A 21,537-nucleotide genomic window follows, 5' to 3' on the forward strand; every position below is an offset into this window, starting at 1 on the left:
TTCAATTCCTCACATCCTGTTTAAAATGAAGGCTGACAATGACCTGGAGGTCTTCCGGAAAAACTTTCAGAGGACCTGTCGACTTGGCCCGAAACCAGCTGGACAACCTACTTGGCTAACTTGCTCATGGGCAGAAGTCAAGTGGCTTTTCAAGCAGCCAACCCTGCTACCTATGCGGAAGTCAAGGCCGCTATCCTGGAGAGAGCTGGGTATACCTCAGAAACATACCAGCAGCAGTTCCAGCAGGGTTCCCTGCAGCCTGGGAAGAGCCCCCAAAGTCTGTTTCACCGCCTGAAGGATGCCGGCTGGAAGTGGTTGCAGCCGGAGGCAAAGATTGGACTCGAAGTAGCCCAACAAGTGCTTCTGGAATAGTTCCTAGAATGGCTGGACCAGCCCATGTGGAACTGGGTCTGCTGACATACAGGCCTCACGTTAGAAAGAGCCATAGAAGTGGCAGAAGCCTTCCACCAGGCACAAATAATGCCCGATGGCATAAGGAGGCTAGAAAGGAAGCCCATTCAAACTCCCTGGAGAAGTGCAGAAAATGGAGTTCCCCAGCAGCATCCTTCAGAGACAGTTAGCTCTTCTTCTGTTTACAAAACCCAGGCTACAGTCTCTTCCACATGCTTTAACTGTGGTCGGAGAGGTCACTTGGCAAGGGTCTGTCGATATAAGGGAAGCAAAGTTATGGATATCAGCCTAGTGTCCCAGCCAACACTAGGGGTAAAATATCCATGGAGAAAAGCAAATCTCCAAAACAGGGGAGACCCTTAAGTTGAAGGATAAAAGGAATCTCAGAGAGACTGGAACAACACAGGGTATAAATACCTTTTCCTTCTGTGCCCTTGTGGGGAATGATCATGAGGAAGACTGCTACCAGTAATGACAGACATAAAAAGAAGAGCCCTTAGAGGAAATGGCCAATACAGAAAGGGTGCTCCACTGATTTGCTCTTTCTTTAAGTCGGAAGACCATATGGAGGCAGAATGACCCTGGTGTGAAAACCTGGAGTGGGAATGCAAGTTGGTAGAACAACATGAAAGGGAGGCAGAGACTGAGCCCCAGAATGAGAATGATGACGGGGAGCATGAATGGGACCACACGTTTTTAAAGCTCCAAAGCTGCAACTTTGTGGATTTTCCTCATTCAGAACACAAGGACTTCACAATACAGGTTGAACTAGATGGAGTTCCCACCCAAGCATTGGTAGATTCAGGATGTGGCAAGACCCATTTTTGCAAGGACTTGCTTCAGGAAGAGCACATCAACTATATGAGGAAAAATACATTTGCCTGTACACATAGGGACAAACAGAAATGTCCAACCAGTCAGGTCGTGTTATTGACCCTGGCAGGACAAGCCATGATGGAAGTGGGAGTTTTTCACAAATTCCCGTATCCAACAATTCTGAGATGAGATTGCCCTCGGTTTTCAATCCTATTGGACCAGCTCACGGATAACTGGGGCAGTCCACCCAGAGGGGGGATGTCCTTGAGCAGGAGCCTGGATTTAGTCCGGACACAGTTGGACGCTCGACCTGACAAGGCTGGGTTGAGGGGAGGGTATGTCAAGGAGTCTATTAAAAACTCCCTCAAAACACTTTAAAGGACCGGCCACGGGTTATCTTCTCCTGTCGTCCTTAAGGACCAACACCTCAAGGGGTTCTGGTCCAGGGAAGTTCCAATGAGCCTGGATTAAATTGTCAGGGCCCAGAGAGTTGGAAGAAGCCCCAGGGGGCAGAGAGAAGGCTATTATATGTAAGGACCTGCTATGTCTAAAGGACTGTGCTATACCTGAATGAAGGTGAGCTGTATTATTTATTTTGACTCCTGAAGTGAAGATGTGCTGCCAGATTTGTTTTTGAGTTTGTTTCATTATAAATAAAGTGCACTTAAGGAACAGCCAGTCTGCCTTCTGTTTCCTCTGGCTGTTATCAAGCCGCCGGGGCTATCCTTTACAATAAAATAATTATCAGAACAACAGAAGATCCTGTTAATCTTTGTTCTGCCTGGCAGAGGAATCACTGAAGCTCCTGTGCTAGGATAGTTCTGTTCTTTAACTTTTCAGGTACTCCCTGCCGTATTATGGCAGAGTCCAGATGCTCCGTGGATTATATCTTTCCAACATGGCCTACCTGTTCAGGCAGCCACAGAAGTATCCACTGTTATTAGCTGTCCAGAGAGAGCTCCAGAGGGCCCTTTTGCTTTTATGGCCATGTTGTACTTCAGACAGCTACTGATGAGAAAATAATTCCATGATGTGGGCTCAGTGGACTGAATTAATAGGACTGCATGGAAGTGGCCAAGAAAATAGCCTCTCTTAATGGAAGCAATAAATTAATAAAAATGTAAGCTGATAGGCCTGGAGAAAAAGAGAGTGTCAGCAGTCTTCCCTAAACTTGATGTATCAGACTCCCTCCCAAACTCCTCCTTCCTCCCTATCCCAGGCAAAGGCCCTATTGTGATGTTCTCAGAATTGCAGAATGAAAAGAAAAGAGAAGGAGTTTCTTGTCTATTCAGGGTGGAGCTGTGTTGAAGGAAGTCTTTGGGCTGGCATCACTCTGAAGTAATCTGTGTTCCTCTGTTCTCCAGGATGGCATCATGCTAGAGTATTCTATGTACAGCTTTCTCCAGTATACCATCATTCTAGAGTATTCTGTATACCTCTGTTCTCCAGTATAACATCACTCTAGAGTTTCTGTGTACCTCTGTGCTCCAGTATGACCTCATGCTAGAGTATTCTGAATACCTCTATAGTCCAGTATGACCTTATGCTAGAGTATTCTGTGTATCTCTGTCTTCAGTATGACATCACTCTGGAGTTTCTGTGTACCTCTGTTCAGTTTGACATCACTGTAGAGTTTCTGTATACCTCTGTTCTTCAGTATGATTTCATGCTAGAGTATTCTGTATACCTCTGGTCTCCAGTATAACATCACTCTAGAGTTTCTGTGTACCTCTGTTCTTCAGTATGACATTACTCTAGAGTTTCTGTGTACCTCTGTGCTCCAGTATGACCTCATGCTAGAGTATTCTGAATACATCTATAGTCCAGTATGACCTTATGCTAGAGTATTCTGTATTCTGTGTACCTCTGTTCTTCAGTATGACATCACTGTAGAGTTTCTGTTTACCTCTGTTCTTCAGTATGACATCACTCTGGAGTTTCTGTGTACCTCTGTTCTTCAGTATGACATCACTCTGGAGTTTCTGTATACCTCTGTTCTTCAGTATGACATCACTGTAGAGTTTCTGTGTACCTCTGTTCTTCAGTATGACATCACACTAGAGCATGGGAAAACATTTGTTTCCTTCCTAGTTTTATTTAATTTACTTGCCTATTTTTTTAGTTTAGCTATAGTTTTTCCCCATTTTGTTTTGTTTCATTTTTTATCGTGCTGGTTAAAGAGTCAATAAGAAACCCCCACCTTCCTACATTCCCAAGGCCTCTTCCCATACAAGCCCCCTTATAAAGCTGATGGCCCTCCATTCCTCACTTCCCCCCCTCTCCCCAGAAATGTCCATGAAGCAAGCTCAGGGAGAGATTTCAAACATGGGTGCCAAACAGCAATGAGGGAATCCTCCCAGAAATAATGAGAAGGCACAGGGGAGGGTGTTCGCCCTCCCCCAGAACTCATCAGAGCTGCAGGGATCACCTCTACCTACATCCTTTCCTTTGTCAGTGTCCCACCTGACCTCAAAGTTGCCATTGGCCCACAGAGCAGCCTTGCCCTACCCTAAATGTGTTCATTATTTAATTATGTTAATTTTGTTACCCTAAATTTATTGTATAATATTATTATGAGTCATATGATGTTTTTCTATGATACTGTATTTTTTTAAGCTACTAATTGTTTTTATTTCTAATTTTTCTGTCACCCACGTTGATAGTAGATATATACCGGTAATTGAAGTATATCAAGTATGATTAATAATAATAAATCCCAAATCTTGGGTCCCCTCCAAGGGCAGAAGCAATCTTCAGTCGCTCCTGCCCTAAAGGTGCCCTCAGTGAGAATGGTGAGGAACAGAGGGAAAATTGGCTTTATAAGTTGGGTTTTGGTGGGGAAGGGGCCCTTCGGGTGCAGGAAGAGGGCAGGGTTTCACTCCCTGAATTTGCTGCACCTTTAACCAGCACAACAGTGCTAGCAGGAATGACACAAACTGCAGCAATGACGGTAAGTGATACAAACCCATATAACAAATATCACTGGTGTTTTAATGTTTTTAAATGCCAGCACATCCCTGTTGTACATCTCTGTACTCCAGTATGACATCGTGCGAAAGTATGCTGAACCCTTCTCTTCTCCATTGTGACATGACTATAGTTGGTTTCTACTGAGCATGCAATACTGAGCTAGCAGGTTTTGCTAGCTGCTGAGCTGCCTCTGGTGAGTATGGCCTTGGACTGAAAGGGACATTACATAAGAACATGCCATACTGGGTCAGACCAAAAGTCCATCAAGCCCAGCATCTGGTCTCCAACAGTGGGCAATCCAGGCCATAAGAACCTGGCAAGTACCCAAAAACTAAGTCTATTCCATGTTACTGTTCCTAGTGATAGCAGTGGCTATTTTCTAAGTCAACTTAATTAATAGCAGGTAATGGACTTCTCCAAGAACTTATCCAATCCTTTTTTAAACACAGCTACACTAACACGGGCCGATACAGTAAAAATCGCGGGAGAGCGGGCGAGCGCACAGGCCACTCTCCTGTGCGCGCGATTCAGTAACTTATTTAAATTAGGGCCCACAGTAAAAAGAGGCGCTAGAATCACTAGCGCGTCCCTAGCGCCTCTTTTTGGACAGGAGCGGCGCCTGTCAGCGAGTTTGACAGCCGACGCTCAATTTTGCTGGCATCAGTTCTCGAGCCCGCTGACAGCCACGGGTTCAGATACTGGACGCCGGCAAAATTGAGCGTTCGGTTTTCAAGCCGCGGGCCCATTTTACTTTTTTTTTTTTTTAACTTTTTTTAACTTTTGGGACCTCCGACTTAATATCGCCATAATATTAAGTCGGAGGGTGCACAGAAAAGCAGTTTTTACTGCTTTTCTGTGCACTTCCCCGGCGCCAGCAGAAATTAATGCCTACCTTTGGGTAGGCGCTAATTTCTTAAAGTAAAATGTGCGGCTTGGCTGCACATTTTACTTACTGTCTCGCGCGGGAATGACTAATAGGGCCATCAACATGCATTTGCATGTTGCGGGTGCTATTAGTCTCGGGGTGTTGGATGCGTGTTTTCGACGCGCTGTTAACCCTTACTGAATAAGGGGTAAAGCTAGTGCGTCAAAACGCACGTCCAAATGCTAGTTAACAGTGCGCACTGTACTGTATCGGCCTGTAACTGCACTAACCACATCCCCTGGCAACAAATTCCAGAGTTTAATTGTGCATTGAGTGAAAAAGAACTTTCTCCGATTAGTTTTAAATGTGCCACATGCTAACTTCATGGAGTGCCCCCTAGTCCTTCTATTATCCAAAAGAATAAATAACCAATACACATCTACCCGTTCTAGACCTCTCATGATTTTAAACACCTCTATCATATCCCCCCTCAGCCGTTTCTTTTCCAAGCTGAACAGTCCTAACCAATACCATTTTATGAGGTGAAAAGAAGACTGAAACACTTCTGAAGGTCCTCTGTGCTTATGGAAAACCAAGTATCCAGCTGGAAGGACAATGGGAGGCATACAGGCTGAAGGCTTCCACCCTAGAGAGTTACATATAGGATGTCTCATAGCTGCAGCTCCTAGTGTTTCTGACCTGGACCTACCTGCCTGGTGAGGTTGCTCACAGTGTCACGACATACAGAAGGCTGGTCTGTGCACCTCTAAAACTGAAAGAATAGAAAGCTGAAGAGGTCGGCAGACTCAACCCAGCCCTCAGTGGTGCCCCATTTATATGATGAGAGGAGGCTGGTAACTACAGACCGGTTAGCCTCACTTCAGTGGTGGGAAAAGTAATGGAGTCACTGTTGAAAGAGAGAATAGTGAACTATCTACAGTCCGGAGAATTGATGGACCAGAGGCAGCATGGATTCACCAGAGGAAGATCCTGTCAGACAAATCTGATTGACTTTTTTGACTGGGTAACCAAGGAATTGGATCGAGGAAGAGCGCTCGATATCATCTACTTGGATTTCAGCAAAGCTTTTGATACGGTTCCGCACAGGAGACTGGTGAATAAAACGAGAAGCTTAGGAGTGAGTGCCGAGGTGGTGACCTGGATTGAAAACTGGTTGACGGACAGAAGACAATGCGTGATGGTAAATGGAACTTTCTCTGAAGAGAGAGCGGTTTTAAGTGGTGTACCGCAAGGATCAGTGTTGGGACCAGTCCTGTTCAATATCTTTGTGAGCGACATTGCAGATGGGATAGAAGGTAAGGTTTGTCTTTTTGCGGATGACACTAAGATCTGCAACAGAGTGGACACACCGGAAGGAGTGGAGAGAATGAGACGGGATTTAAGGAAACTGGAAGAATGGTCGAAGATATGGCAGCTGAGCTTCAATGCCAAGAAGTGCAAAGTCATGCATATGGGGAATGGAAATCCAAAAGAACTGTATTCGATGGGGGGGGGGGGGGGAAGGCTGATGTGCACGGAGCAGGAGAGAGACCTTGGGGTGATAGTGTCTAATGATATGAAGTCTGCGAAACAATGCGACAAGGTGATAGCAAAAGCCAGAAGAATGCTGGGATGCATAGAGAGAGGAATATCGAGTAAGAAAAGGGAAGTGATTATCCCCTTGTACAGGTCCTTGGTGAGGCCTCACCTGGAGTACTGTGTTCAGTTCTGGAGACCGTATCTACAAAGAGACAAGGACAAGATGGAAGCGGTACAGAGAAGGGCGACCAGGAAGGTGGTCGCCCTTCTCGTATGTCATCGGATGACATACGAGGAGAGATTGAAGAATCTAAATATGTACTCCCTGGAGGAAAGGAGGAGCAGGAGTGATATGATTCAGACTTTCAGATACTTGAAAAACTTTAATGATCCAAAGACAACGACAAACCTTTTCCATCAGAAAAAAATCAGCAGAACCAGAGGTCATGAGCTGAGGCTCCAGGGAGGAAGACAAAGAACCAATGTCAGGAAGTATTTCTTCACGGAAAGGGTGGTGGATGCTTGGAATGCCCTTCCGGAGGAAGTGGTGAAGTCTAAAACTGTGAACAACTTCAAAGGGGCGTGGGATAAACACTGTGGATCCATCAAGTCTAGAGGGCGTGAATAAAGTGGAGGCAACAAAACACTGCACGGAGCGGCAGTAGCCACAGAGGCATTCAAACACTGCACGGAGCGGCAGTAGCCACAGAGGCATTCACGGAGCGGGATGCCAGTGGCCAGTAGTTATTGTTCCACCTTCACGGAGCGGAAGGATGGAGGGCTGCTATCTCCAAAAAAAAATAAAAAAACAAACAAAAAATAACAGGGGTGGGTAAGAGTATGGGGCAAGGGTGTGGCCTGCTTGTTACAGCAGTTGCTACCCCTAATTGAGCTGGATGTCACTTGGATGCAGATAGGGAGCTGCTCTCTAAATTGGTGGTGGGGTGGAGGGGAATTAGGGCTGGAGGGTACTGGAAGCCAATAGTAACAGGTGGGAGAGAGAAAAAGGGGAAAAAATGGATAAAGTGCGTAGCTTGCTGGGCAGACTAGATGGGCCATTTGGTCTTCTTCTGGCGTCATTTCTATGTTTCTATGTATTCTTAAGAGGACTTTGGAAAACAGCTTTCTACCCTGATTTGGCAGCATGGAAACCTCATGCAGCTGCATCTGGGCCGGCAGGCAGCAAACACAGGTGAGTGCTGAGAAATGAAGGGGAACAGGTCCAAGAGGCTGGGGGCCAGCTGCAAAAGTAAAGCGTAAATTAAAATGCAGCCATAGAAAACTGAGCAGCAGCAGAGAGAGAAGCATATAAAGTAAAGCACTCTATATGCCCATCCCTATACGTCCTACCACCCCATCCCGTTTGAGAGGGGAGCAGAAGGGGCAGGAAAAAATGCTTACAAAAAAAAATAGATGAGGGACTTGACTGGGGACTAGATGCAGCGAGGGAACTCTCCCTTTCACAATGGCACTTGTAGTACTTTATTTTCTAGGGCAGAAAATAGATACTGAAGTTGGGGCCTTGATGGCAGGCTCTGTGCATTCCTCTCACAATAATAATCTGCATTTATAGAAAGTCTTTCATCCAAGCAAGGCCCCAACACACTTTGCAATTATAACCCTTCAGAAACATTCAGACCACTAACTCTAGGGTGGAAAGTCTCACTGTCAGTTTTGATCTCTGATCTTCATGACAGCTTCTACAGGGTGATGGTTTAGATTACCAGATGGCTTAATGTCACAGAGGCAGTGAGGAAAGACTCGTCCAGGCTGCATTTTGATCCCTTGCATCTCTGGAGTTGCAGTCCTCATCATCTGAGAGAGATTAGAACTAAAAGTCTATAGATACAGTGGGAGTAACAGGAAGCCTGACTCAGCCTGTGCCTGATGAGCAGCAGACATCTGGTAACCCTCAGGGAGAGGGAACAGTGAGAGAAGGGATTAGAATTCACCACTACCTCCTCACTTGACATCATTCCAAGGGACATGGTTTTTTTTTTTTTTTTACAACAAACTCAATAAAACATCCCTGGAGAAAAGTGCACACAGATAGCCTTGATGCCAGAATCTGGGTTCCCATCTATCGTAAAAAAAAAAAAAATCCTTCTTGGGCAAACTGGATGAGCCATTTGTGTCTTTTCCTGCTTTCATTTACAATGTTACTATGAAATTATATGACATTGATTTGTGCCCTCCCCACCCAACGCACACATTGTCTCTCTGTTTCTTACACACATACAGTCACATACACACATAAATGGTAATTTTGTAACATCATGGGTAAGTTATGCAGCAGCTGCGTGCATAAGGTCCACCATTTTTCAAAGTGAGCTTATGTGCATAGGTTTGCTTTGAGAATTATGCAAAATTGCATGCAGAAACTCAGCCATACAGAGTTCTACATGCTCTATGCAATGCATAACTTGTTGCATGCAGAAACTCACCCACACAGAGTTCTATTGTTAAGATTTCACCTGCTATGCAGCCTCATCATACCCTGACTATGACGCCTCCCCACCAGCAGAGGTCTCCTTGGAGCTCCGTTCCATGCTATCCCCATCAGCTCCTCACAGCTCAACAAAATCAGCCTGTAGTGCAGCCTCCTAGCCACAGGAGTCCTCAGCAAACCATGTCTCCAGCCTTGCCCAGCTCCTTCTCCTTGCCTGCACGACACCCAAGCCTTAGCCCTACATAATTCAGCTTTGCCAAGCCCTCCTCGCTTTCACATCGAGTCACCCTTGACTTCTTGCCTTAGGCATTGTTGCCTTGTGGCCTACCCAGGCCTATCCTTATCTTGCTTTCTGGCCTTCTTGCTCCTTGCCTTGCCTTGAAGCCTAAAGGCCTTCTTACTCCTTGCCTTGCCTTCTGGCCTATCTAAGACTTGTGGTGCTCTGTGACCTATCTAGACCTTTCTAATATCTAGCCCCTTGTGACCTGCCCTGCCTAACGCTGCCTTCAAGCTGTTATTTTCCATGTTCCATGTTGGCCATGTCTCACCCTTTCCTATCTTAGTCTAGCTCCTGTTCCAGTCCTTGTCTGCACTCAAGATCCAGTTCTAGGCCTTGCCTACACTCAAGCCTCAGTTCCAGTCCCTATTTGCATGCAAGATCTAGTTCCAGTCTTTGCCTGCACTCAAGCCTCAGTGGCAGCTCTTATCTGCATGCTGTTCCTGACCAAGCGTTGCTCCAGCCTTACCAGCCTGCCCAAACCTTGCTCCAGACTTACCATGATGTACTGCTGCCATAGAGATCTGCTAGTTCTTAGAACCTAAGGGCTCAGCCTGTGGGGAGGGGGCTGGTTAGGTGGAAGACCAGCTCTAGCCTTGCAGTCCTGTGCCACTCCAAGAGTGGTGTTCCCTACATCCAGCCAAGACCCAAACCATAACATCTATCTACTTTATGCAATGCATAGTTTGTAACATGCAGAAACTCACTCACACAAAGTTCTACCTACTGCATGCAATGCATAGCTCTTTGCAGAAACTGACCCACACAGAGTTCTACCTGCTCTGTGCAATGCGTAGCTCGTTGCATGTAGAAACTCACCTCTACAGAGTTCTACCTGCTATATGAAATGCGTAGCTCGTGTGTGTGAATTTCCATATGTACTTTTTAAAATGAAAAGTATTCACATAAATCCAAACCTCGTCTCAACTCGGGTCCCCCCCCCCCCCCCCCCCCAGCCCCGAATTGCCTCTTTTTTGTGCTTGTAGAAGTAGGCAAAAAATCGGGTTACGCACATACTTATACCCGTGTTTTATGCATGTAAATGGCTTTGAAAATTCAGCCTGTATTGCATACATAATCTGTTACACAAGCATGTTTTCTCTCTCTCACACACACACACACACACACAAGCATTCAGTGCTTAGCAGAGCCAGGAGGGTGGGACTGATCCTTAAAAGCTGTGTGAGGAGTTCTCTGAAGTGGTTTGTGTTTGGGGTTTGTGGAGGGCTTCACTGTAAATAGAGTGATCTTGATCCTGTGACAGCTAGGCAGGGCTGAAAGCACTGGGAAAACAAATTGCTTATACGAACATAGGAGTGTAAGGCATGCTGAACTGGGTCAAACCAATGGGCTATCAGGCCCTGCACCTTTATCTCCAACGCTTGGAAGTACCTGGTAAATCCCAATATGAAAGTCTGTTTCATGTTCTCTCCCCAAGAATTAAGAGGTGGAGAAACCAAAGTCTATCTGGCTAATAATTATACATGAACCTATCCTCCAGAAACTTGTCCAAACCTCTGTTAAATTCAGTTATATTACTAGCCTTAGCCACATTTTCTGGCAATAATTTCCATAACTTAATTGTGCATTGACTGAAAAAATATGTTCTTCAATTTGTTTTAGATCTACTTCCTGTTAGTTTCATGGAGCGACCCTTACCCCTAGCACTGTGTGATAGTATAAATAACTGTTCCCTATACACTAGCGCCATACCACACATAATTTTATAAACCTCTATCATTTCATCTCTCAGCAGGGTCATCCTTAGTGGGGGGGGGGAGCCAAATAAAGGTGACCACCCTAGGTTCCATACTTTGTGGGACTTCCACATTGCCATGGTATCCCCATTCCTAAAACTATAATTTTCTGATAGCTTGGGGAGGAAGGTGGAGCCATGCACGTTGGCATTCCAGTGCCCCACTGCGGTTGATTCATCCCAGTCCCCACAGCTCCTAAGGTTAGCCCTGTCTCTCAGTCATCCATTTTCCAAGTTGAAGAGCCCCAAACCTTTCTTCATAAGAAAGCCATTTCATCCCTTTTATCATTTTTGTTGACCTTCTCTCTACTTTTTCTAGTTCATCTATATCTTTTTTGAGGTACGGTGACCAGAAATGCATACAGTGCTCAAGATGTGGCTGCACCATGCATCAACATAGAGGCAATATTATACTCCCAGTTTTGTTTTCTATTCCTTTCCAAATATTCTATTTGCTTTTCATCTGTCACGGCACACTGAGCTGAAGGTTTAAATGTGTTGTCCACAGTAACCCCAAGGACCTTTACCTGGATGATAACTCCTAACATGGAACTCAGCATTGTATACCTATAGTTTGGATTATTTTTTCCTACATGCATCATTTTACACTTGCCCATATTATATTTCATCTGCCATTCAGATGCCCAATTCTCCAGTCTTTTAATGTTCTCCTGCAATTCCTCACAATCAGCTCATGTTTTCACTACTTTGAATAATTTGGTGTTATCTGCAAATCTGATCTCCTTGCTCATTGTTCCTTTTTCTAGGACATTTATGAATATGATAAAACAATATTGGTCCCAGTACAGATCCCTGGAGCATGCCACCATTTATTTCTCTCCACTGGGAAAACTGACTACTTAGTCTTACTCTCTGTTTCCTATCATTTAACCAGTTGCCAGCTCATAATAGGATATCACCTCCTATCCCATAATTTTCTGAGGAGTCTGACATGAGGAGCTTTGTCAAATATCTTCTGAAATTCCAGGTACACTATATTGATTGGTTGCTCTTATCCACAAGCTTATTTGCATCTTCAAATAATTTATTTTATTATTTTAGATTTATATTCCACTTTTTGCACCACTTCAAAGTGGATTACATTCAGGTATTGGAGGTATTTCCCTATCCCCAGAGGGCTTACAGTCGGTTTGTACCTGAGGAAAAGGAGGATAAAGTGACTTGCCCAAGGTCATAAGGAACAACAGCAGGACTTGAACTGTGGTCTCCTGGTTTTTAAGCCTCCAATTCTAATAGATTGATAAGGCATGACTTCCCTTTGCTAAAACCATGCTTATCCATATGTCCAGTAATTCTGGCCTAACTATAGTTCTACTTTTTTATCTGTTACTGATGTCAAGCCTTCTGATCTGTAGTTTCCAGGAGCACCCTGGAGCCTTTTTTAAAAATTGGTGTTATATTGCCCACCCTCTAGTTTTCAGGTACAGTGGCAGATTTTAGTGGCATGTTAAGGATTAACAGGAGTAGATCTGCAATTTCATATTTGAGTTCTTTCAAAACATAGGTGAATACCATCAGATCTTGGTGATTTATTGCTATTTAGTCTGACAATTTGCTATAATACATCCGCCAAAGCAATGGTTCTCAAACCAAGTCTTCAGGGCATACCTAACCAGTCAGGGTTTTTAGATGTCCACAATAAATATTTATGAAATAGATTTGCATGTACTGACTCCATGGTATGCAAATCTATCTCATGCATATTCATTATGGATATCCTGAAAACCTGACTGGCTAGATATGTCCCAAGAACTGGGTTGAGATCCCCTGCTCCAGAATAATAGTGATTTATTTCAGTTCCTGTGATTCTTCACCTTCAAAAAATGATTCTGGTATGAGTATCTCCCCAACATCCTCTTCAGTCAAGACTGAAGCAAAGAATTCATTTAACTTTTCGGTGATAATTTTGGCCTCTCTGAGTGCCCCCTTTACCCCTTAATGATCTAATGATCCAACTGACTCCCTTGCAGGCTTCTTGCTTTTGATATACTGAAAAATATTTTATGATTAGTTTTTGCTTCTATGGCAAACTTATCAAATTAATTTTGTGGCCTGCCTTATTACTGTTTAACATCTACCTTGCCAGTGCCTATGCTCTTTTCTGCTCTTCTCATTTTGACTTGCTTTTTATTTTCAAAAGATGTCTATTTGTCCTTAATAGCCTCTTTCACAACACCATTTAACCATGTCGGCAGTTGTTTGGTCTTTCTTCAACTTTTTTTAATGCATAGCATACATTTTATCTGGGCTTCCAAGATTGTACTTTTAAACAATCTCCATGTTTCATGCAGATTTTTAACCCCTGCAACTGCCCTTATTAGATTCTGCCTGACTAATTTTCTCATTTTATCAAAGTCTCCCTTTTGAAGTTGAATGCTATTACAGTAGGTTTATTTAACATTCTCCCTTTACTGATTATATCAAATTTGATTGCATTATTATCAATATTGCCAAATGACCTCACCAACATTATGCCTTGTACCAGGCCCAAATGCACTCAATTTATTGGTAGTATGTTGGAAAAAAAAACTTCAGTAAGCTCTAAGCCCATAAAAAAAGAACACTCATATTACAAGGTGATGTTTAACTGGGGAATGTTCTGTTAATTTGTTTGAATTTTTCCAGTAGGGGGCAGCCCATTCATTGCTTCTCATCTTAAAAGGATGTCAGTTTAACCCTTTGCACAGCAGAAGAGAACTTTTATCTTGATTTTATAATGTGGTTTTAGGTGCTATAATATTACCAAAAAATGAATTAGTCAGGCAAATGTGTAACTCATTACCTTTTGCAGAGTACTAAACTCAACTTCGTGTCCAGCTCCCGCTGCTTTTCAGGTAATCAGAACCAAATAAAGCATTTCCATCTTTTAAAAAGAAATGATCATGTCCTGGAGCAGGAGAGCGCGTCAAAAGATTGGTTCTGTATAAATATAAATAAATCCTATCTAAAAAAAAAAAATGTTACGAAAAATTAACAAAATCCAGGGTCCACGGTAGCAGTCATCATTGGAAGCACGAAAATCTTCCCCAGATCACTCCACAGTGCATCTCCTCTCCAGGGTGCTCTCCCACTTCTACATTTTTCCTTAGAGAGAAGTCAGCACACTAGTGCAAATGGAGAGCTGCACTCCTATCCCTGGAGGTCACCTGTTAGAGAGCCAGGGAAGACCCAGCACTGGCTTGGCACATGAGGCCCTAAGAAGATCATTTCCAAGGCACCAAGAAGGGATCACGGGTCATCCTGAGGCAATGGGCAGGACAAGCAGTTCTTCCTGAAGTTTTATAGGGGGCCAGGCAGTGAGGACCTGCTGCAGAATGACAACAGGACAAAGCAGCTAAAAAAAACCAGGAGTTTCTTCTTGTGGCAATCCGACATTGAACTGGAAGAGTCCAGGAGAATGTGTGGAAAAGCATTGAAAGGAACAAACCTTGGGTCACTCTGGAGGGAGTGATTGAGAAATGTAATTACTGCGGTCACCAGACCCACTCCTGAGTCTGCACAAGTATTTATTGTTTGCAATAATGTTCACACTGTTGCCATTCCCACCTTTCCATAAGCACAAAAGAAATAAAAAAATATATTTCCAGTTACAAGACAAGAGAGCAGAAGTGTTTACAATAGAGCCAGCTCCTTTTTTTTATAGCCACTTGGGAGAACACTTTATAAGACTTTTTTTAATACAACTAGAAATTTCTAAACAATGTAACCTGATCTTCTCATAGAATATTTTTTTTCCTGATTTCTTCACTTCTTATTTTTTTGCTTTCAAAGTGACCTGTAAGCATTTTGAGGCAATCGACCAAAATGTCATCGGCCTACCATAGGGGCCGATGCAATAATTTTCGCGGAAAGCGGGCGCTGACTTTTCAGCGCCCGCTTTCTTAACACACGCATGGCGCCGGCAAGTGGGGCGCCATGCCATAGGCAAATTAGGGGGTCGCGCTAGCAAGGAGGCGCTAGGGTCGCTTGCGTGACCTTAGCGCCTCCTTGCTAGCGCGACCCCGTGGCAGCTGCCGGTTATGAAGACCGACGCTGTAACCGGCCATCTGCCAGTAATAAAAACAGGCGCCGAGTTTATTACTGGCAGACGGCTGATTATGACAACTGAAGCCGAGTTTACCGGTGTTGGTCTTCAATAACTCGGCGGTCTGCTGAGGTTTTTTTTTTGTTTGTTTGTTTTTTTTACTGAAGAAGTACAAAAAAGCAGTACTTTTTCTGCTTTTCTGTACTTCTTTTACATGCGCTCAGCTATTAATGCCTACTCCAGGCAGGCGTTCATATCTGAGCGATAAATGTGCGTCTGAGACGCACATTTATTTTTTTGCATTTGGAGTGAATGAGTAATAGCCTCATACACATGCAGTTGCATGTGATTAGCGTTATCGCACTCACTCCGTGTGGGACGCACGTTAAATAGGCGCTAATCCACCTATTGCATCTGTATTGCATCACCCCATGGATAGTATGTTTTGTACAGTGCTATGTATATTTATGCTTTATCAAAACAACAGTAATAATAGAGTATGTAGCAGCAAAGACAACAGGAGAGGTGACTGCAGCAGCAGGTGACACAGAGTGGCCAGATCCAAAGGGGGTTGGAGAGGTGACTACAGAAGCACAGAGAGAGCAGCCAGAACAGGAGGAGGCAGGAGAGGTGAGTGCAACAGCACAGAGAGAGCAGCCAGAGCTGGAGGAGGCAGGAGAGGTGTTTGCAGCAGCACAGAGAGAGCAGCCAGAGCTGGAGGAGGCAGGAGAGGTGTCTGCAGCAGCACAGAGAGAGCAGGCAGAGCTGGAGGAGGAAGGAGAGGTGTCTGCAGCAGCACAGAGAGAGCAGCCAGAGCTGGAGGAGGAAGGAGAGGTGTCTGCAGCAGCACAGAGAGAGCAGCCAGAGCTGGAGGAGGAAGGAGAGGTGTCTGCAGCAGCACAGAGAGAGCAGCCAGAGCTGGAGGAGGAAGGAGAGGTGTCTGCAGCAGCACAGAGAGAGCAGCCAGAGCTGGAGGAGGAAGGAGAGGTGTCTGCAGCAGCACAGAGAGAGCAGCCAGAGCTGGAGGAGGAAGGAGAGGTGTCTGCAGCAGCACAGAGAGAGCAGCCAGAGCTGGAGGAGGAAGGAGAGGTGTCTGCAGCAGCACAGAGAGAGCAGCCAGAGCTGGAGGAGGAAGGAGAGGTGTCTGCAGCAGCACAGAGAGAGCAGCCAGAGCTGGAGGAGGAAGGAGAGGTGTCTGCAGCAGCACAGAGAGAGCAGCCAGAGCTGGAGGAGGAAGGAGAGGTGTCTGCAGCAGCACAGAGAGAGCAGGCCAGAGCTGGAGGAGGAAGGAGAGGTGTCTGCAGCAGCACAGAGAGAGCAGCCAGAGCTGGAGGAGGAAGGAGAGGTGTCTGCAGTAGCACAGAGAGAGCAGCCAGAGCTGGAGGAGGAAGGAGAGGTGCCTGCAGCATCACAGAGAGAGCAGCCAGAGCTGGAGGAGGCAGGAGAGGTGTCTGCAGCAGCACAGAGAGAGCAGCCAGAGCTGGAGGAGGAAGGAGAGGTGTCTGCAGCAGCACAGAGAGAGCAGGCAGAGCTGGAGGAGGAAGGAGAGGTGTCTGCAGCAGCACAGAGAGAGCAGCCAGAGCTGGAGGAGGAAGGAGAGGTGTCTGCAGCATCACAGAGAGAGCAGCCAGAGCTGGAGGAGGCAGGAGAGGTGTCTACAGCAGCACAGAGAGAGCAGCCAGAGCTGGAGGAGGAAGGAGAGGTGTCTGCAGCAGCACAGAGAGAGCAGCCAGAGCTGGAGGAGGCAGGAGAGGTGTCTGCAGCAGCACAGAGAGAGCAGCCAGAGCTGGAGGAGGAAGGAGAGGTGTCTGCAGCATCACAGAGAGAGCAGCCAGAGCTGGAGGAGGAAGGAGAGGTGTCTGCAGCATCACAGAGAGAGCAGCCAGAGCTGGAGGAGGAAGGAGAGGTGTCTGCAGCATCACAGAGAGAGCAACCAGAGCTGGAGGAGGAAGGAGAGGTGTCTACAGCAGCACAGAGAGAGCAGCCAGAGCTGGAGGAGGAAGGAGATGTGTCTGCAGCAGCACAGAGAGAGCAGCCAGAGCTGGAGGAGGAAGGAGAGGTGTTTGCAGCAGCACAGAGAGAGCAGCCAGAGCTGGAGGAGGAAGGAGAGGTGTCTGCAGCAGCACAGAGAGAGCAGCCAGAGCTGGAGGAGGCAGGAGAGGTGTCTGCAGCAGCACAGAGAGAGCAGCCAGAGCTGGAGGAGGAAGGAGAGGTGTCTGCAGCATCACAGAGAGAGCAGCCAGAGCTGGAGGAGGAAGGAGAGGTGTCTGCAGCAGCACAGAGAGAGCAGCCAGAGCTGGAGGAGGAAGGAGAGGTGTCTGCAGCAGCACAGAGAGAGCAACCAGAGCTGGAGGAGGAAGGAGAGGTGAGAGCAGCATCACAGAGAGAGCAGCCAGAGCTGGAGGAGGAAGGAGAGGTGTCTGCAGCAGCACAGAGAGAGCAGCCAGAGAGGAGGAGGAAGGAGAGGTGTCTGCAGCAGCACAGAGAGAGCAGCCGGAGCTGGAGGAGGAAGGAGAGGTGTCTGCAGCAGCACAGAGAGAGCAGCCAGAGCTGGAGGAGCAGGAGAGGTGTCTGCAGCAGCACAGAGAGAGCAGTCAGAGCTGGAGGAGCAGGAGAGGTGTCTGCAGCAGCATAGAGAGAGCAGCCAGAGCTGGAGGAGGCAGGAGAGGTGTCTGCAGCAGCACAGAGAGAGCAGCCAGAGCTGGAGGAGGCAGGAGAGGTGTCTGCAGCAGCACAGAGAGAGCAGGCAGAGCTGGAGGAGGAAGGAGAGGTGTCTGCAGCAGCACAGAGAGAGCAGCCAGAGCTGGAGGAGGAAGGAGAGGTGTCTGCAGCAGCACAGAGAGAGCAGCCAGAGCTGGAGGAGGAAGGAGAGGTGTCTGCAGCAGCACAGAGAGAGCAGCCAGAGCTAGGGGAGGTGTCTGCAGCAGCTCAGAGAGAGCAGTCAGAGCTGGAGGAGCAGGAGAGGTGTCTGCAACAGCACAGAGAGGGCGGCCAGAGTGGAGGAGGAAGGAAAGGTGTCTGCAGCAGCACAGAGAGAGCAGCCAGAGCTGGAGGAGCAGGAGAGGTGTCTGCAACAGCACAGAGAGGGCAGCCAGAGTGGAGGAGGAAGGAAAGGTGTCTGCAGCAGCACAGAGAGAGCAGCCAGAGCTGGAGGAGCAGGAGAGGTGTCTGCAACAGCACAGAGAGAGCAGCCAGAGCTGGAGGAGGAAGGAGAGGTGTCTGCAGCAGCACAGAGAGAGCAGCCAGAGCTAGGGGAGGTGTCTGCAGCAGCTAAGAGAGAGCAGTCAGAGCTGGAGGAGCAGGAGAGGTGTCTGCAACAGCACAGAGAGGGCAGCCAGAGCTGGAGGAGGCAGGGGAGGTGTCTGCAGCAGCACAGAGAGAGCAGCCAGAGCTGGAGGAGGCAGGGGAGGTGTCTGCAACAGCACAGGGAGAGCAGCCAGAGCTGGAGGAGGCAGGAGAGGTGCCTGCAGCATCACAGAGAGAGCAGCCAGAACAGGAGGAGGAAGGAGAAGTGTCTGCAGCAGCACAGAGAGCGGAGCTGTAGCTGGAGGAGCAAGGAGAGGTGTCTGCAGCAGCACAGAGAGAGCAGCCAGAGCTGGAGGAGTCAGGGGAGGTGTCTGCAGCAGCTCAGAGAGAGCAGTCAGAGCTGGAGGAGGCAGGGGAGGTGTCTGCAGCAGCTCAGAGAGAGCAGTCAGAGCTGGAGGAGCAGGAGAGGTGTCTGCAACAGCACAGAGAGGGCAGCCAGAGCTGGAGGAGGCAGGGGAGGTGTCTGCAGCAGCACAGAGAGAGCAGCCAGAGCTGGAGGAGGCAGGGGAGGTGTCTGCAGCAGCTCAGAGAGAGCAGTCAGAGCTGGAGGAGCAGGAGAGGTGTCTGCAACAGCACAGAGAGGGCAGCCAGAGCTGGAGGAGGCAGGGGAGGTGTCTGCAGCAGCACAGAGAGAGCAGCCAGAGCTGGAGGAGGCAGGAGAGGTGTCTGCAGCAGCACAGAGAGAGCAGCCAGAGCTGGAGGAGGAAGGAGAGGTGTCTGCAGCAGCACAGAAAGAGCAGCCAGAGCTGGAGGAGGAAGGAGAGGTGTCTGCAGCAGCACAGAGAGAGCAGCCAGAGCTGGAGGAGGAAGGAGAGGTGTCTGCAACAGCACAGAGAGAGCAGCCAGAGCTGGAGGAGGAAGGAGAGGTGTCTGCAGCAGCACAGAGAGAGCAGCCAGAGCTGGAGGAGGAAGGAGAGGTGTCTGCCGCAGCACAGAGAGAGCAGCCAGAGCTGGAGGAGGAAGGAGAGGTGTCTGCAGCAGCACAGAGAGAGCAGCCAGAGCTGGAGGAGGAAGGAGAGGTGTCTGCAGCAGCACAGAGAGAGCAGCCAGAGCTGGAGGAGGAAGGAGAGGTGTCTGCAGCAGCACAGAGACAGCAGCCAGAGCTGGAGGAGGCAGGAGAGGTGTCTGCAGCAGCACAGAGAGAGCAGCCAGAGCTGGAGGAGGAAGGAGAGGTGTCTGCAACAGCACAGAGAGGGCAGCCAGAGCTGGAGGAGGAAGGAGAGGTGCCTGCAGCAGCACAGAGAGAGCAGCCAGAGCTGGAGGAGGAAGGAGAGGTGTCTGCAGCAGCACAGAGAGAGCAGCCAGAGCTGGAGGTGGCAGAAGAGGGGACTGCAGCAGCACAGAGAGAGCAGCCAGAGCTGGAGGAGGCAGGAGAGGTGCCTGCAGCAGCACAGAGAGAGCAGCCAGAGCTGGAGGAGGAAGGAGAGGTGTCTGCAGCAGCACAGAGAGAGCAGCCAGAGCTGGAGGTGGCAGGAGAGGGGACTGCCGCAGCACAGAGAGAGCAGCCAGAGCTGGAGGAGGAAGGAGAGGTGTCTGCAGCAGCACAGAGAGAGCAGCCAGAGCTGGAGGAGGAAGGAGAGGTGTCTGCAGCAGCACAGAGAGAGCAGCCAGAGCTGGAGGAGGCAGGAGAGGTGTCTGCAGCAGCACAGAGAGAGCAGCCAGAGCTGGAGGAGGAAGGAGAGGTGCCTGCAGCAGCACAGAGAGAGCAGCCAGAGCTGGAGGAGGCAGGAGAGGGGACTGCCGCAGCACAGAGAGAGCAGCCAGAGCTGGAGGAGCAGGAGAGGTGTCTGCAGCAGCACAGAGAGAGCAGCCAGAGCTGGAGGAGGCAGGGGAGGTGTCTGCAGCAGCACAGAGAGAGCAGCCAGAGCTGGAGGAGGCAGGAGAGGTGTCTGCAGCAGCACAGAGAGAGCAGCCAGAGCTGGAGGAGGCAGGAGAGGTGTCTGCAGCAGCACAGAGAGAGCAGCCAGAGCTGGAGGAGGAAGGAGAGGTGTCTGCCGCAGCACAGAGAGAGCAGCCAGAGCTGGAGGAGGCAGGAGAGGTGTCTGCAGCAGCACAGAGAGAGCAGCCAGAGCTGGAGGAGGAAGGAGAGGTGTCTGCCGCAGCACAGAGAGAGCAGCCAGAGCTGGAGGAGGCAGGAGAGGTGTCTGCAGCAGCACAGAGAGAGCAGCCAGAGCTGGAGGTGGCAGGAGAGGTGCCTGCAGCATCACAGAGAGAGCAGCCAGAGCTGGAGGAGGAAGGAGAGGTGTCTGCAGCAGCACAGAGAGAGCAGCCAGAGCTGGAGGAGGCAGGAGAGGTGTCTGCAGCAGCACAGAGAGAGCAGGCAGAGCTGGAGGAGGAAGGAGAGGTGTCTGCAGCAGCACAGAGAGAGCAGCCAGAGCTGGAGGAGGAAGGAGAGGTGTCTGCAGCAGCACAGAGAGAGCAGCCAGAGCTGGAGGAGGAAGGAGAGGTGTCTGCAGCAGCACAGAGAGAGCAGCCAGAGCTGGAGGAGGAAGGAGAGGTGTCTGCAGCAGCACAGAGAGAGCAGCCAGAGCTGGAGGAGGAAGGAGAGGTGTCTGCAGCAGCACAGAGAGAGCAGCCAGAGCTGGAGGAGGAAGGAGAGGTGTCTGCAGCAGCACAGAGAGAGCAGCCAGAGCTGGAGGAGGAAGGAGAGGTGTCTGCAGCAGCACAGAGAGAGCAGCCAGAGCTGGAGGAGGAAGGAGAGGTGTCTGCAGCAGCACAGAGAGAGCAGCCAGAGCTGGAGGAGGAAGGAGAGGTGTCTGCCGCAGCACAGAGAGAGCAGCCAGAGCTGGAGGAGGAAGGAGAGGTGTCTGCAGCAGCACAGAGAGAGCAGGCCAGAGCTGGAGGAGGAAGGAGAGGTGTCTGCAGCAGCACAGAGAGAGCAGCCAGAGCTGGAGGAGGAAGGAGAGGTGTCTGCAGCAGCACAGAGAGAGCAGCCAGAGCTGGAGGAGGAAGGAGAGGTGTCTGCAGCAGCACAGAGAGAGCAGCCAGAGCTGGAGGAGGAAGGAGAGGTGCCTGCAGCATCACAGAGAGAGCAGCCAGAGCTGGAGGAGGCAGGAGAGGTGTCTGCAGCAGCACAGAGAGAGCAGCCAGAGCTGGAGGAGGA

At 48.7% G+C, this 21,537-nt stretch overlaps 1 long non-coding RNA gene across 1 annotated transcript in view; it reads right to left on the reverse strand.

Annotated features, from left to right (window-relative positions):
• The window catches only part of LOC115090309, a 62,813-nt gene extending 48,316 nt beyond the window's left edge, over nucleotides 1–14,497 (reverse strand). The window contains exons 1-2 of the long non-coding RNA XR_003856369.1: nucleotides 13,887–14,497; nucleotides 3,134–3,284 (exon numbers count right to left, since the gene is read on the reverse strand). This is a non-coding gene — a long non-coding RNA (uncharacterized LOC115090309). The remainder of the gene's footprint in view (nucleotides 1–3,133; nucleotides 3,285–13,886) is intronic.
• Nucleotides 14,498–21,537: the final 7,040 nt, after the last annotated feature.

The sequence above is a fragment of the Rhinatrema bivittatum genome, chromosome 4 (assembly GCF_901001135.1).
Source record: "Rhinatrema bivittatum chromosome 4, aRhiBiv1.1, whole genome shotgun sequence".
Taxonomy (NCBI): domain Eukaryota; kingdom Metazoa; phylum Chordata; class Amphibia; order Gymnophiona; family Rhinatrematidae; genus Rhinatrema; species Rhinatrema bivittatum.